This window comes from Triticum aestivum, chromosome 5B, assembly GCF_018294505.1.
Source record: "Triticum aestivum cultivar Chinese Spring chromosome 5B, IWGSC CS RefSeq v2.1, whole genome shotgun sequence".
In the NCBI taxonomy this organism is placed as follows: Eukaryota; Viridiplantae; Streptophyta; class Magnoliopsida; order Poales; family Poaceae; genus Triticum; species Triticum aestivum.
In genome coordinates, this window is record NC_057807.1 from 451,950,179 (window position 1) to 451,967,424 (window position 17,246).

Genomic DNA, 17,246 nt, shown 5'->3' on the forward strand with positions numbered 1-17,246 from the left:
CTCAGTGTGGTGCCTTCGTCGTGGTGCTGCGTCCAGGCGCCGACAACTGCTACCCGGCCATCGGCTTGACATAGTTGGTCAAGCTGTGGCAAAAATCTTGTTTTTATGTCAAGAACGTCCACCCGACGGCGGACTTTGTCAGCCTGCCGGCTTATGTAGCTGGCCTGCTGGCTGAACCCCGTACCAACTGGGCGTTCCGACCGAAGGCGCTGTCGGCCACCTCCTCCTCCGCCATCGTGCGGCTCAAGGTGATGACGGAGGTAGAAGGCCTCAAGGGGTCGGATCTGCTGACCGCCTTTGTGGTGCACCGCGTGCCCCCCTTCAAGGTCGGCCCCATATGATTAGCTAGATGAGCGGGCACCGAGACCCATGCTGGATGTGCACCAGGGAGATGCCGCGCATGGAGGTGGCTCATCTGGTGAACTATATCTTGAACTGCAAGCTCCCGGAGGAGGAGTGGCAGTTCGGCAAGGAGCCGTACTCCCGCGCGCACCCGCCGCCTGTGGTGAGTCCTCAACTCTTTCTCTTTTCTCTTTAGTTGTCGAGTTATTCTTTGCCGCCTGACCAGTCGGCCATGAAGTAGATCTTCACCACCTAGTCGGCAGCCGACGTCTTGGAGCAGGGCCACGAGTACCTGCCCGACCGGTCGGTGAGTGACGCGGACGATCCCGACTTTCGGGCGGCCGCCCTGGAAGAAGACGATGCCACAGGTGGCGGTGGCAGAGCAGGCGGCTCCGGAGGTGGAGGCGGCCTTGATGATTGGCCGGATGATGATGACGAGGAGAACATGTCACGCCGCCTGTTGGGTGCCGATCAGGCGGGCGCGAGCTCATCAGCTGCACCGACTGCCCCAGGTGGCGCACTAAAGCACCAAGCCGCACCGCTGCTGTACGGCAGCCAACCAAACAAATCCAAGAGCTCGGCGGCGGCGACCAAGCAGGAGGAGGCCACCGCAAAGGCGGCCCGATTTTGGAAGGTCGTGAAGCAGCCCAAGATGGTGTCTGCGTAAGTGCTTGATTTCTCTCGTGTCCTTTCTTCTTTTTCCTTGCAAATGTCATTCTGAGTTCTTTTTATTCTGCTGATCAGGGCCTCGCTCTCTCTTGAGTGGTCCGGTGCCGCCTCCATGGTTGGGACGGTGGAGGGCTCCGCCAACACCCGCCTCATGGACCCGTGCACCGAGCTCCAGGCGGCGACGGAGAGGAACGCACAGGAGGCGCGCGAGGAGCGGGAGGAGGCGGAGCGGCAGAAGGCGGCGGCAGCCAAGGCAGCACAGGAGAAGGTGGATGGGGCTGCAAAGGCCCGGGCTGAGGCCACGACCAAGGCCCAGGCGGACGCCACGACCAAGGCGCAAGCGGAAGAGGCCGCACGCGGCCAGGCTCCACAACTCGTCATCCCTCTTCGCGCTGCACCACCTGTGCCTGAGATCTCGGCGCCGACTGGAGGAGCCGTCCATGACCATCCGGTCATGGAGAGGGAGGGGGCGACGGCATCGCCCTAGGGGTGGAGATGCCTCCACCGGTGCCGACCGTCGAAGACCAAGGCGGCCGGCCTGGCACACCACTGGTGCCGCCGGCTGGTGGCAAGCTGGCGGTGGCCCGCACAGTCCGCTCCCCGACACGCCGACGTGCGGTGAAGGCAGCTTCGGCACCACGACCGTAGGAGGTAGGGGCCACGAGCTCGTCGGCCCTGGAGGTGGAGGCCACTAGCGTTGGCTCGCCAGAGTGGACGCCTGGGGGGGGGGGATGGCCGTTCTGAATGCGGCCGCGCAGGATGTTCGGGCCCGGCTCCAGGCTCAGGCCGCCGCTCTCTAGCATTACACGCAGGAGTTCCTGGCATCACGAACGGTCATCCTGGTATGTTTCTTGTTTTTGATTCTTGTACTCTTCCGTGGGGGCGCGTCAGCGCACCCACTGGGTGTAGTCCCTGAGTTCCGGGCCGGCTGCTGAGGAGGCGGCCTGGAACTTTCAAGTAGGCTCGAGTGCTGACTTGCTTTATTTTCTGTTGTCTCTGTTATAAGATTATCACAACCTCCGCGCGGCCGTCTTCAACTCCCAGGTCCGGGAGCTGGCCCAGCGGACCGCTGATTTGTCCGAGAGCCGGAGTAAGCATTACGTGTTCTCTCTCTCACGGGGGCGTGTCAGCGCACCCGCTGGGTGTAGTCCCCGAGAGTCGGGCCGACTGCTGAGCAATCGGGTCGGATCTCTCCGGCAATCTCTTGTCTTCTTTCTTGATTTTTGACCGTCTTTCTTTTCTTGTTTTGCAGGAGCCAATGCCACCTTGCAGCAGCAGCTGGGTGATGCCCAAACCGCGCTGCAATCCAAAGAGGAGGAGTGTAGCAAGGTGGCCCAGGAGCACGACCGTCTGCTCAAGGAACTGACTGACCAGGCGGAGCTTCACAAGGCGGCCCTTTAGACGGCGAAGGATAGCGAGGCCACTCTCCAAGCCGAGTTCGAGACTCAGTGCTCGAACTGGGTCGATACAGAGAGGGCGCTGAACAACGGCTACGGCCGGATCGAGTACATGGTCGATGGTGAGTTGCCTTCTTCTTTCTTTCATCTGCTGACTGTTATATGATCCGGCTTTTGACTTCATATTTCTTTTTATCTTCTTGCGCAGAGTACTTCCTTGGCTACGCCGTTGCCGCCAGCCAAGCCATCGTAGCGCGCCACGAAGAGCGAAGGCGGGATGGTGTGGAGATCGCGCCGAACGCCCATCGGTCGCTTGACAAGCAGCTTCTGGCCATCCAGGCTCGTCTCCAACCGACTCATCGGATGTTCCGCCCGCCCCAGCATCGGAGCCGAGGTGATCTTTGCCCTTTGGCCAGGCGTCCAAGCTCCATGCACCCCTAGTCGAAGTGCCGATTGGCTGGACGTGGCTGTCGGCCGCTTTGAAGCATGGAAGGGCTCCTCGGCCCGGGTAGGCACACGACGAGCCTTGGAGTTTGTCAGAGCGTGGTACCCTGGGCTAGATCTAGCCTAGTTGGCCACGTTCTGGCAGGAGGCCAACGAAGAGTTGGTGGCGGTGAGGGGTGCTCTCATTCATCATGCTGCGGTGATCGCCGAGTACACTGACACTAGCTTCTTCGTCCCCAAGCTGAACGAAGAGGGTGTTGAGGTGCTGCCGGACTTGTTCGGGCTAAACCCGGATGATGGCGAGGACTCGGGGGAGGAGATCGCCTCCAACAACGAGGTCGAAGACGAGGAGAGCGAGGATGGTGAAGACGCCGCGTCGGAGGACGGAGCGGATGGCCAGCCTCAACTCAACCATGCCTCAAGCAACGAGCCGCGTGCGAGCGCGTCGACTGCTGTTGGGGACGACCAAGCTGAGACTCACCAGCCGACCACTCCACCAGCCGGCGCCATCGACTCCACCAACCTGCCGGACCCGCCTGCTGCTCCCTTGGCCTAGGTGGCCAATTTATCTTTAACTTTTCCTGCTCTATAGTCTTTTGAACAATGTCGTTAAATTCGCGCAGTTCCACCCACTAGGGGTGTATTCAAACTTGTTGAATTCCGGCTTGAAATCCCTGCTGTGGAAATATTATCTCGCACGTGCTGTGCTTGCGCCGAATTCCGACTTTCCTTGCTTTTTGATCCTTTTTGGCTTTTTCCTTTGCCGCCCTCCCTTGGCTGCCATCTTGCCAGCCAGGTAGCCGCTCTGCGGACTGTGGCTGGGACAAGTACTTAGCCGTTTGGGAGGAAAAGTACTTCGGCCGCTTAGGACGTGGCAAGGTAAGTAAGAAGCCGGCCGGCCGGCTGCTCAGCAGCCGGTCGGCGATGCTGGAAGCCAGCCTATATTATGTAAATGTTTTTGTCCTTAGCCATATTTCATGTGGGCATCATTTCCTGCCTTTGACTCTTGCCATCCGGACATCTGCTCTACGAGCTGCGGCTTGTGGCAAGAGAAGGCTTAGATGCCGTCACATTACTTGTCCGACTTCAGGTAGCTTGACATAAAACAAGGCGGCAAACCCCCGGGCCGACTGGTCGAACCCGGTGCCAGGCAGAAGAATGAAGTAACACATTCATAGGCATAAAACTTATCATATAGATAGAAAAGGGTAGTCCCCGAGTGCTCTTCGGTGGTCCCGATGTCTTGTGCTTAATACAAAAGATAGTGTGGTACATACTGCATCAACTGTAAAATCTTCGAAGGAGGTTTGCATTCCATGGGCGCTCTGATTCCTTGCCAGAGTCGCCCCTCTTGCGTGCCCTGGGCTTCTGTGCGTCGATCAGGTAGTAGGAGTCGTTGCCCAAGGCCTTGCTGATGATGAAGGGGCCTTCCCAAGGGGTCGAGAGCTTGTGTTGGCCAGCTGTTCGCTGGATCAGCCGGAGCACAAGGTCGCCCTCTTGGAAGGATCTTGGCTTGACCTTCCGACTGTGGTAGTGGCGCAGGCTCTGCTGGTAGATGGCGGACCGGCTGAGTGCCAACAGCCGGCCCTCTTCCAGCAGGTCGACGCCGTCTTCCCGTGCTTCCTTCGCCTCCGCCTCCGTGTACATGGTGACGTGAGGTGAGTCAAACTCGATGTTAGTTGGGATGACAGCCTCGGCCCCATACATAAGGAAGAAAGGAGTCAAGCCGGTTGACTTGTTTGGAGTGGTGCGCAGGCTCCAGAGGATGGCCGGCAGCTCATCGATCCAGCAGCCAGCCGAGCACTCGAGTGGCTCGACTAGCCGGGACTTGATGCCGGAGAGGATGAGGCCGTTTGCTCGCTCGACTTGGCTGTTTGACTGTGGATGGGCAACGGACGCTAAGTCCAGTCGGATGCCCTGTGTCGCGCAGAAACGAGCCAATGCTCCTTTGGCAAAATTTGTGCCGTTATCGGTGATGATGCTGTGAGGTATGTTGTACCGGACAGTGATATCTGCAATGAATGTCATGTTAGTCAGCCCATTCAACTTCTTGATTGGTTTTGCTTCGATCCACTTGGTGAACTTGTCGACGACAACAAGCAGATGAGTCATACTACCGCGTGCTGTCTTGAATGTGCCCACCATGTCCAGCCCCCAGACGGCAAAAGGACAAGTGAGGGGGATGGTCTTGAGTGCAGAAGACGGCAGATGTTGCTTGGAGCTGAATTTCTGGCACCCCTTGCAATGCTTGACCAAGTCTTTGGCGTCTTCCAAAGCAGTCGACCAGAAAAAACCATGGCGGAAAGCCTTGGCAATAAGTGATCTTGACACCGCGTGGTGGCCGCATTCACCTTGGTGGATATCGTTGAGGATTGCCATGCCTTTCTCTGGCTCCACGCATTGCTGGAAGACTCCAGTCACGCTGTGCCTGATGAGCTCTTTGTTTACTATCGTGTAGGCTCCTGCCCGGTGCTATACTTGCCGGGCCGAGATCTCATCAGCCGACAACTCTCTGGTTACGAGAAAGTTGAGAATGGGCTACACCCATGATGGCGCTGCGACTTCTTCTACTATCAGCGAGGCCACTGCAACTACGGTGGTTGGTCTAGGAGGTGGTGGGTTGGAGTCGGCCACCGCCTGTTGTGTCATTGAAGTCCCCGGGACGACTGCTGTAGTCCCCGGGCCGGGCTCTAAAGTCCCTAGGCCGGGTGCGGCTGCAGCAGTCCACGAGCCGCCTGCCGAAGTCCTCGAGCCGACTGTTGAGGTCCCCAAGTCGGATCCGACTATTCCGGGGGCAGCCGGCACAAAGATGGAATCTGGTTCCGGCGAAGGCTTGATAGACGGCTTGAGGAGGCGCTGAAGGGAGATGCCGGTTGGTATGGCTTGCTGGGAGGAGCCGATTCGTGCCAAGGCATCTGCTTGCTCGTTGTCGGCCCATGGCACGTGAAGGAACTCGCACCCTTTGAAATATCTGCTAAGTTGCTGGACGAGGAAGCGGTAGCTTGCCATGTTTGCATCCTTGGAGTCCCAGTCGCCAGACGATTGTTGGACCACCAAGTCCGAGTCGCCGTAGAACAGGATCCGGCGGATGCCGAGCTCTTTGGCCAACTGGAGCCCGTGTACGAGCACCTCGTATTCGGCCACATTATTGGAGGCAGCGAAGTGGATTTGCAATATGTATCTGAGCTTGTTGCCTTTGGGAGAGGTAAGGACGATGCCAGCTCCCAGACTGGTGCGCATCTTGGAGCCGTCAAAGTGCATCCGCCAATGGGTGGAATCCGGCGCTGGCGGCAGGTACTGGGTCTCGGCCCAGTCGACGAGGAAGTTAGCTAGCGCTTGGGACTTGATGGCAGTGCGAGGCTAGTAGAAGATGGTGTATGGAGCCAGCTCAATGGCCCATTTGGCCACCCGGCCTGATGCATCTCGGCTGCCCATGATCTCGGCAAGCGGGGCAGTGCAGACGACCGTGATGGGATGCTCTTAAAAGTATGGCTTGAGCTTCTTGGCGGCAAAGTACACGCCATAACACATCTTCTGGTAGTGGGGATAGTTCTGCTTTGAGGCTGAAAACACCTCGCTCAGATAGTACACATGCCTCTAGACCGGCTGTGCCTTGCTGTCTTTTGGGCGCTGTACGACAATGACTGTGCTGACCACCCGGCTGGTTGCGGCAATGTAAAGAAGCATGGGCTCTTTGTCAGTCGGAGCTGCCAGGACAAGCGACATGGTCAACATCTTTTTCAGCTGGAGAAAGGCTTCATCCGCCTGGTCATTCCACTCGAAGTGAGTGGTTTTCTTCATGAGTTGATACAGGGGGAGATCCTTCTCTCCCAGCCAACTGATTTAGCATATGAGGGATGCCAAGCACTCGATGAAACTTCTGGACGTCTCGCAGTTGGGTGGGTATCTCCATCCTCTCGATGGCTTTGATCTTCACAGGGTTGCACTCAATGCCGCGTTCAAAGACCAGGAAGCCAAGGAGCTGGCCGGCTGGTACTCCAAAGACGCATTTCTCGGGGTTGATCTTAATTTGAAAATGGCGCAGATTGTCAAATGTTTCCTTGAGATCTGCCAGAAGGGTGACGTGCTTCTCTGTCTTCACCACAATGTCGTCTACATAGACGTGGGCTTTCTGCCGAGCTGTTTGAGGAGGCACTTCTGCATGCAACGCTGAAAAGTGGCACCGATATTTCTCAAGCCGAATGTCATGGTCAGGTAGCAGAAGGCTCTGAATGGTGTGATGAAGGCGGTCGAACGGGTTCAACTTGATCTGATGGTACCCTGAGTAGGCATCCAAGAAACTCAACAGCTTGCATCCAGCCGTGGAGTCTATCACTTGAACAATCTGAGGCAAAGCAAATGGATCTTTGGGGCAAGCTTTGTTGAGGCTGGTATAATTAATGCACATGCGCCACTTGTTGTTCTTCTTCAGTACAAGGACTGGATTGGCAAGCCACTATGGAAAGAACACTTCCATAATGAAGCCGGCTGCTAGGAGCCAGACTATCTCTTCACCAAGAATTCTTCTCTTCACTTCTGACAGTCGGCAGAGGGGTTGCTTGACTGGTTTTGCATCTGCTCTGACATTTAGCTTGTGCTCAGGGAAATCCGTCGGAACACCCGACATGTCCTTGGGGGACCATGCAAAGATATCCCGATTCTCACAGAGGAAATTGACGAGCTCGCTTTCCTATTTGCTGTCAAGGTTGGTTCCTATAATAGCGAACCTCTCCGGGTGGTCCAGGTCCAAAGTCATCTTCTTGGTTTCTTTGGCTGGCTGGAAAGATCCCCGAGTCTTCGAGTCCTTGGGATCTGGTGATAGGTCCGGCTGCTTGCCGGCCATGGCCACAACCCGGTCAAGGAGCTTCTTCTCCGCAGCAATCACAAGGGACTCGGCCAGCCGACTGCTAGCTGCGGCGCCGGTGACTGACTTCTTATAGTCTCCGACTATGGTGATGATGCCCTTAGTTCCCAGCATCTTGATCTTGAGGTAGGTGTAAGGAGGTACCGCCATGAACTTGGACAGAGTAGGTTGGCCAAGCAATGCATGATAAGGGCTTTCCAGGTCCACTATCTCAAACCGAATTGCTTCGTGGTGGAAGTGATCTTTGTCTCCAAAGAGGACATCTATCTTGATCTTGACGATTGGTGAGCAGGAAAGGCCGGGCACAATGCCAAGGAAAACAGTCTGACTGGGATGGAGTTGCTTCACCTTGATGTTCAGCTTTTCCATGGTATCGCGGTAAAGGATGTTGATGCTGCTACTGCCATCTATCAGGACTCGGGAGAAACAAGCAGCCCGCTCGCTGTTGCGAAGGTGGCATCCAACACCAGGGCATAGGAACCCGGAGAAGGCATCACCTCCGGGTGGTTGGCTCGGCTCCAACTGATGGGCTTCTTAGACCAGTGCATGAACTCTGGGACCTTGGAGGCGACAACGTTGACCTCTTGGTGCTGCTGGCGCTGGCTGCGGCTATCATCGGCCTAGATGCTGAAGACAACGTAGGCTATGTGTTCCTCAGGGAATTCATCTTGGATGACTCCAACTGCTGGACGGGCCACCGGCTGCTGATCAGGCGGGCCCGACTGGCCAGCAGGCGGAGGGGGCAGCAACCCTTCGCCTTTGGAGATTCGGGTGAGCCAGTGGCACTTCTGGGTGGTGTGATTGGATGGCTTTGCGCCGTTGTGGAACTTGCAGGGTGCATCAAGGGTTTGCTCATAGGACAAGGCGGGCTGCCAGGCCGGCTTGCCGCCTTTCTGACGCTTGGGCATGGGCTGCCCCTATGGCTGCTGATCTTCGACTGTTGCCACCTGCCGGCTGGTGGAAGTCGGCATTGGGGCCTTGCGCTTGTTGTCGTTCTGCTGCTGGCGCCGACTAGGGTCACCAGCCGACGTTCTGTGAGCCGGAGGGAGCACCTTCCCAGAGGCGTCCACCTGAAGCTCCGACTTCATAGAGGAGTCGGAAGTGGCATACTTGTCTGCTATGATCAGCAGCTTGTCAAGTGTAGCCGGCATGTCGCAGAGGAGTCGGTGCTTGAGTAGGGTGCCTTCTCTACCCCCGGCGGTGAAGTATTCTATAGCTTGCACCTCGTGCACCCCTTTGCAGGAATTGCGCAGCTTGGCCCACCATGTCAGGTAGTCGCGAGTGGACTCGAAAGGGCCTTGGACGCACAGAGAGAGCTGGCGGGGCTTGGGCAGCCACTTGTAAGTGCTGGTGAAGTTGCAGATGAAGACTTCGATGAAATCTACCCAGCTATTGATGCTGTAGGGCTTGAGGCTGTTCAGCCAAGTGCGTGCGTGACCTGAAGCATGAGGGGGACGTACTTCACGGCAACGCTCTTGTTGCCGTTTGCTATGCTGACCGCAGTGGAGTAGTCGACCAGCCAGTCCTCTGGCTTCACGGAGCCGTTGTACTTGGGCGTGTCTCTTGGGAGTGAGAACCCTTTGGGGAAGGGCTCGTCACGAATGCGGGGGCCAAAACAAGGCGGACCAATCACATATTCTTCTTCTAGCACCAGGGATCGTGCCAGGTGGTCGATCTGATGGCGGGCGTCGTTTTCTCTGATTCCTTCATGGCGGCCCAGCCGGCCGCTGAGCGTCGGGTGCTGAACAGGTGGCAGGGAGGCATACCTCTCCCTGCGAGGTGGAGGGGAAGGCGGACAATCGTCCCGCCGCTCCACAGCTTGTGGGCAGCCATCTTGGTCGCGCTCGATGGTGAGGCGCGTCCGACTTTAGCTAGCAACCGGCTCTCTTTCTCTTCGGTCACGGGCGCCGCCTGCTGTCAGCATCCGGGAGGTCGCGCCTTGCTCTCAGCCGGGGGGGGGGATTATCAGCACGCGAACCGACTTCTTACTACGCGGCTACCGCGTCGATGAGCTGCTGAATGCACTCCGTCATGCAGCGTTGTTCGTCACCATCCAGGTTTTCTAGCTCGTCTGCTGCCGCCTGGGCAGCACGCATGTTCTCGATGGGCGTGGCATAGACTGGGTGGTCGACCCCTAGCATGCTGGCGATGGTCACGCCGCGCTGTTTGACAATGCCCACGCGGCTAGGCTCGCCAGCAGCCGGCGTGCCACAGACGTCACGATCAACCTCCCCTGATAGGCCTCGGTGAGGCGTCTCATAGTGGCTAACTTCTTGCCGCTCTCGATGAGCGCGCCGCGGTGGGCTACCAGCGTATCAACGTTGGCGTCGCCTGTGATGGGTACAGACAGGTCCCGCATCGTCGCATGCAGCGGGTCGTGGGCATCCGTGCCGGAGGCTCCACCGTGGCTGATGACAAGCACCTCAGTGATGGTTGCCGCTGCTATCCGCACGAGGGAGCGGGTCGTCGATGACCACCACGGTTGTAGGGAAGGCATCGAGGGATGGCGTGTCGGAGCCGACAAGTATCGGGTCGGTGGAGCCGATTGACTCCAAGTCGGAGGCGGGCTCATTGGCGATGTCGAGCTTGCCAAGGAGGTCGATGAGGCAGCTCTTGGAGCTGGCTGCACCCGCGCCTGGCGCGGGCTCGTCGGAGAGCGGGATCTCGCTGATGAGATCAGCGAGGCAGCTCGCCGCGCAGGAGACTTCCATGCCATGCAGCGCATCGGTGCAAATGCCATCGGGTGTGCCGGGCTGGCTGCGCTCGCCAGGGAAGAACAAGGTTCCCGTCCAGAGCAGGTCTCCGGACGACAGTGCACCTAGCCCCATGATGGGCGCCAAATGTCGGGTGGTTGGTGCGACATATGCCAAAGGATGGCTAATCATAGTGGGAGCTAGTAAAACATCGCCGGTGCCTGGAAACGAGATAAGGCGTAAACATGCACGCCGATGCATCTTACCCAGGTTCGGGGCTCTCCTAGGAGATAACACACCTAATCCTGCTCTGCGAGGTCACCACATGATAACTAGATCAACAGGTGGCTACAAGATTGCTCCTTGAGCTGTTCGGCTAGAGGAGGAAGAAGGGAAAGGCTAGCTCTACTCCTCTCTCTATGTGTGAGTGATCACTAAGGGCTGAACCCTTTGCATGGGTGCCCTGGGGGTTTATATAGGCCTACCCCCCAGGGGTACAATGGTAATCCGGCCGGGTGTAGGCCTGGGCCGTCAGTGTCTATGGCCGCTGGCTTCTCCGGCGGCTGCTGGGGCCCGTCGGCTGCCAGGCTCTCGACCGACAGGTAGGGCCCGCCGCTTGTGGGTCCTGTCGGCGTCTCATCACTATAGCCCTGCCTCTGATGACGAAGGCTTGGTCGGGGGAGCGTGGCTACAGTACTGCCGCCTGGTGGGCGTTCACTGTAGCCACACCCCGTCTTATCTAGTTAATGGCGCACAAACTTCAAGGGTAGGGGAGGGCCGGCTACTGGGAGTCGGCCTTCCTTTATGCCGACTAGACTGGGCTTGCCGCCTTCTGGTTTCTCATGGACAGGTAGGGCCCCCCGTCTGCGGGCCATACCGACAGCCCGTCGTGGGGGCATGGCTGCCTCTGCCATGGATGATGTCATGGGCAGCATGGCGACAGTGCCGCGTCGGGCTAGGGATGACCGCCAGGTTCGCTGCACTGTGGCCACGTCCGCCCCTGGATTCGGGGGTGGCAGGCTGTACTGTAGCCATGCCCCGTCTTGTCATTGTTATGTGGGAGCAAACTTTGAGGACACGTGGATGGGCCACTTGTTAGGAGTCGACCGCTCTGGTGTCCGCCTATCAGGAGCCGGCTGCTCTGGTGGCCACCTACTTGGAGTCGGCCCATGCCGGGGCCGCTCCTTGGGCCTTGCCGCCTTCCTGCAACCGACCGCTTGGACCAGCCGGCCATAAGAAGGCGACCCTTTCTCTTCGATGCTTGAGGGCCGCAGTCGGCCCCGATGTCTTGGAACATCATGGGGAGCAAATTAGGCTACCCGTGGTCATTTACTCCGACACGTGTTCTTCTAGTTTTCATGATAATAATGATGAAGATCTAAAAGTGATTGATGTGACTCCTATTAAATCTTTGTTCTCCAATATGAATCTTGATAAAGATGGGACTAGAGATGAGTCAACTTTAGTTAAAAGGCATCCCAATGACTTGATGTTTTTAGATCTAGATGCAAAAAATGATAAAAGTGGGATTGAAGAGGTCAAAACTTTAAGTAGCAATGAACCCACTATTTTGGTTTTCAAGGAATTTAATTATGATAATTATTCTTTAATAGATTGTATTTCCTTGTTGCCATCCGTGTTAAATTCTCCCCATGCTTATAATCAAAATAAAGCTTTTACTAAACATATCGTCGATGCTTTGATGCAATCTTTTGAAGAAAAGTTTGAACTAGAAGTTTCTATCCCTAGAAAACTTTATGATGAGTGGGAACCTACTATTAAGATCAAGATTAAATATTATGAATGCTATGCTTTGTGTGATTTGGGTGCTAGTGTTTCCACGATTCCAAAAACTTTGTGTGATGTGCTAGGTTTCCGTGAATTTGATGATTGTTCTTTAAATTTGCATCTTGTGGATTCCACCATTAAGAAGAAGGATTAATGATGTTCTTATTGTTGCAAATAGGAATTATGTGTCCGTAGATTTCATTGTTCTTGATATAGATTGCAATCCTACATGTCCTATTATTCTTGGTAGACCTTTCCTTAGAACGATTGGTGCAATTATTGATATGAAAGAAGGAAACATTAGATTCCAATTTCCGTTAAGGAAGGGCATGGAACATTTTCCTAGGAAGAAAATTAAATTTCCATATGAATCTATTATGAGAGCCACTTATGGATTGCATACCAAAGATGGCAATACCTAGATCCATTCTTGCTTTTATGCCTAGCTAGGGGCGTTAAACGATAGTGCTTGTTGGGAGGCAACCCAATTTTACTTGTGTTCTTTACTTTTTGCTCCTGTTTAGTAATAAATAATTCATCTAGCCTCTGGTTATATGTAGTTTTATGTTTTAATTAGTGTTTGTGCCAAGTATAACCTTTGGGAAGACTTGGGTGAAGTCTTTACGATCTTGCTGTAAAAAATAGAAACTTTTGCGCTCACGAGAATAGCTGTCATTTTATACAGAAGAGTGCTTTTAGGTTGATTCTTTTTGAAGAAGATTAATAGACAAATTACTTACGTACACCAACTTATTTCAGAACTTCTGTATTTACAGGAGTATTCTAAAGTTACAGATTACTACAAACTGTTCTGTTTTTGACAGATTCTGTTTTTCATGTGTTGTTTGCTTATTTTGATGAATCTATGAGTAGTATCGGGGGGTATGAACCATAGAGGAGTTGGAATACAGTAGGGTTAACACCAATATAAATAAATAATGAGTTCATTACAGTACCTCAAAGTGGTGATTTATTTTATTATACTATCGGAGCTCATGAGATTTTCTGTTGAAGTTTTGTGTTGTGAAGTTTTCAAGTTTTGGGTAAGGATTTGATGGACTTTGGAATAAGGAGTGGCAAGAGCCTAAACTTGGGGATGCCCAAGGCACCCTAAGGTAAAATTCAAGGACAACCAAAAGCCTAAGCTTAGGGATTCCCCGGAAGGTATCCCCTCTTTCGTCTCCGTCTATCGGTAACTTTACTTGAGGCTATATTTTTATTCACCACATGATATGTGTTTTGCTTGGAGCGTCTTGTATGATTTGAGTCTTTGCTTTTTAGTTTACTACAATCATCCTTGCTATACACACCTTTTGGGAGAGACACGCATGAATCGTGATTTATTAGAATAATCTATGTGCTTCACTTATATCTTTTGAGCTAGACAATATTGCTCTAGGGCTTCACTTATATCTTTTTAGAGCACGGCGGTGGCTTTATTTTATAGAAATTGTTGAACTCTCATGCTTCACTTATATTATTTTGAGAGTCTTTGTGAACAACATGGTAATTTGCTTTGGTTATAAAATTAGTCCTAATATGATGAGCATCCAAGATGGGTATAATAATAACTTTCATATAAAGTGCGTTGAATACTATGAGAAGTTTGATTCTTTATGATTGTTTTGAGATATGAAGATGGTGATATTAGAGTCATGCTAGTAGAGTAGTTGTGAATTTGAGATATACTTGTGTTAAAGTTTGTAATTCCTGTAGCATGCACGTATGGTGAACCGTTATGTGATGAAGTTGGAGCATTATTTATTTATTGATTGTCTTCCTTATGAGTGGTGGTCGGGGACGAGCGATGGTCTTTTGCTACCAATCTATCCCCCTAGGAGCATGCGCATAGTACTTCGTTTCGATAACTAATAGATTTTTGCAATAAGTATGTGAGTTCTCTATGACTAATGTTGAGTCCATGGATTATACACACTCTCACCCTTACACCATTGCTAGTGGGAATTTTTCATTATAGAACTTGGCTTGTATATTCCAATGATGGGCTTACTCAAAATGCCCTAGGTCTTCATGAGCAAGAAAGTTGGATGCACACTCACTTAGTTTCTTTTTGAGCTTTCATACACTTATAGCTCTAGTGCATCCGTTGCATGGCAATCCCTACTCACTCACATTGATATCTATTGATGGGCATCTCCATAGCCCGTTGATACGCCTAGTTGATTAGAGACTATCTTAACCTTTTTGTCTTCTCCACAATCACCCATCTATTCCACCTATAGTGCTATGTCCATGGCTCACGCTCATGTACTACATGAAGATTGAAAAAGTTTGAGAACATCAAAGGTATGAAACCATTGCTTGGCTTGTCATTGGGGTTGTGCATGATTAAATATTTTGTGTGATGAAGATAGAGCATAGCCAGACTATATGATTTTGTAGGGATAACTTTCTTTGGCCATGTTATTTTGAGAAGACATGATTGCTTTGTTATTATGCTTGAAGTATTATTGTTTTTATGTCAATATTAAACTTTTGTCTTGAATCTTTCTGATCTGAACATTCATGCCACAATAAAGGAAATTACATTGATAAATATGTTAGGTAGCATTCCACATCAAAAATTCTGCTTTGATTATTTACCTACTCGAGGACGAGCATGAATTAAGCTTGGGGATGCTTGATACGTCTCCAACGTATCTATAATTTTTTACTGTTCCATGCTATTATATTATCTATTTTGGTTGTTTAATGGGCTTTAATATGGTCTTTTATATTATTTTTGGGACTAACCTATTAACCGAGGGCCCAGTGCTAGTTTCTGTTTTTTGCCTATTTTAGAGTTTTGCAGAAAAGGAATACCAAACGGAGTCCAAATGGAATGAAACCTTTGCGATGGTCTTTCTTGGACCGAAAGCAAACTAGAAGACTTGGAGATGAAGTCATAGACGTAACGAGGAGGCCACGAGGCAGGAGGGCGCACCTAGGGGGTAGGCGTGCCCCCCACCCTCGTGGGCCCCTTGTAGCTCCACCAACCTAGTTCCTTCGCCTATATATACTCTTATACCCTAAAAACATAAGGGGGAGCCACAAAACCACTTTTCCACCGCCGCAACCTTCTGTACCCGTGAGATCCCATCTTGGGGCCTATTTCGGTGATCTACCGGAGGGGGATTCGATCATGGAGGGCTTCTACATTAACACCATTACCTCTCCGATGAAGCGTGAGTAGTTTGCCACAGATCTTCGGGTCCATAGTTATTAGCTAGATGACTTCTTCTCTATCTTTGATTCTCAATAACAAGTTCTCCTCGATGTTCTTAGAGATCTATTCGATGTAATATTCTTTCATGGTGTGTTTGCTGAGATCTGATGAATTGTGGATTTATGATCAAGATTATCTATGAATATTAGTTGGTTCTTCTCCGAATCCTTATATGCATGATTTGATATCTTTGTAAGTCTCTTCGAATTATCGGTTTAGTTTGGCCTAATAGATTGATATTTCTTGCCATGAGAGAAGTGCTTAGCTTTGCGTTAAATCTTGCGGTGTCCTTTCCCAGTGAGAGTAGGGGCAGGAAGGCACGTATTGTATTGTTGCCATCGAGGATAACAAGATGGGGTTTTCATCATATTGCTTGAGTTAATTCCTCTACATCATGTCATCTGGCTTAATGTGTTACGCCGTTCTTTATGAACTTAATACTCTAGATGCATGCTGGATAGCGGTCGATGTGTGGAGTAATAGTAGTAGATGCAGGCAGGAGTCGGTCTACTTGACACGGACGTGATGCCTATGTTCATGATCATTGCCTTAGATGTCATCATAATTATGCGCTTTTCTATCAATTGCTCGGCAGTAATTTGTTCACTCAACGTAATATATGCTATCTCGAGAGAAGCCACTAGTGAAACCTATGCCCCCCGGGTCTCTTTTCCATATTATTGAATCTTGTTTACATCTTGCTAGTTTCTGATCTACTATTTTGCAATCTTTACTTTCCAATCTATAAACCAAAAATACCAAAAATATTTACTTTATTATCTCTATCAGATATCACTTTTGTGAGTGACTGTGAAGGGATTGACAACCCCTTTATCACATTGGTTGCAAGTTCTTGATTGTTTGTGCAGGTACTCGGTGACTTGTGCGTCGTCTCCTACTGGATTGATACCTTGGTTATCAAAACTGAGGGAAATACTTACGCTACTTTGCTGCATCACCCTTTCCTCTTCAAGGGAAAACCAACGCAAGCTCAAGAGGTAGCACTAATCCCAAAGGTAGATGTAGAGGTAGTGTGCCGACGGCGATCACACCGACCTTGGAACCATTTCCGATGCGCATCGTCACCTTGTCCTTAGCCAATCTTCGTTTAATTCATAGTCCTGCTTCGAGTTACAAATATGAGCAATCGAGACGTTAGCAAATACCCATGCACTACTATGAGAATTAGTAAGGTACACATCAATAACATGTATATCAAATATACCTTTGTTCACTTTGCCACCCTTCTTATCCGCCAAATACTTGGGGCAGTTTCGTTTCTAGTGACCAGTCCCTTTAAAGTAGAAGCACTCACTTTCAAGCTTGGGTCCAGCTTTGGGTTTCTTCCCGGGAGTGGCAACTTGCTTTCCATTCTTGTTGAAGTTCCCCTTCTTTTTACCCTTCCCCTTCTTCTTGAAACTAGTGGTTTTGTTAACCATCAACACTTGATGCTCCTTCTTGATTTCTACCTTCGCAACCTTTAGCATTGCGAAGAGCTCGAGAATAGTCTTTTCCATCCCTTGCATATTGTAGTTCATCACGAAGGCTTCGTAGCTAGGTGGCAGTGATTGAAGAACTCTATCAATGACACAATTACCTAGAAGATTAACTCCCAGCTGAGTCAAGTGATTATGGTACCCAAACATTCTGAGTATGTGCTCACTAACAAAACTGTTCTCCTCCATCTTGCAACTATAGAACTTGTTGGAGACTTCATATCTCTCAACTCGGGCATTTGCTTGAAATATTAACTTCAACTCCTAGAGCATCTCATATGGTCCATGACGTTCAAAACATATTTGAAGTCCCGATACTAAGTCGTA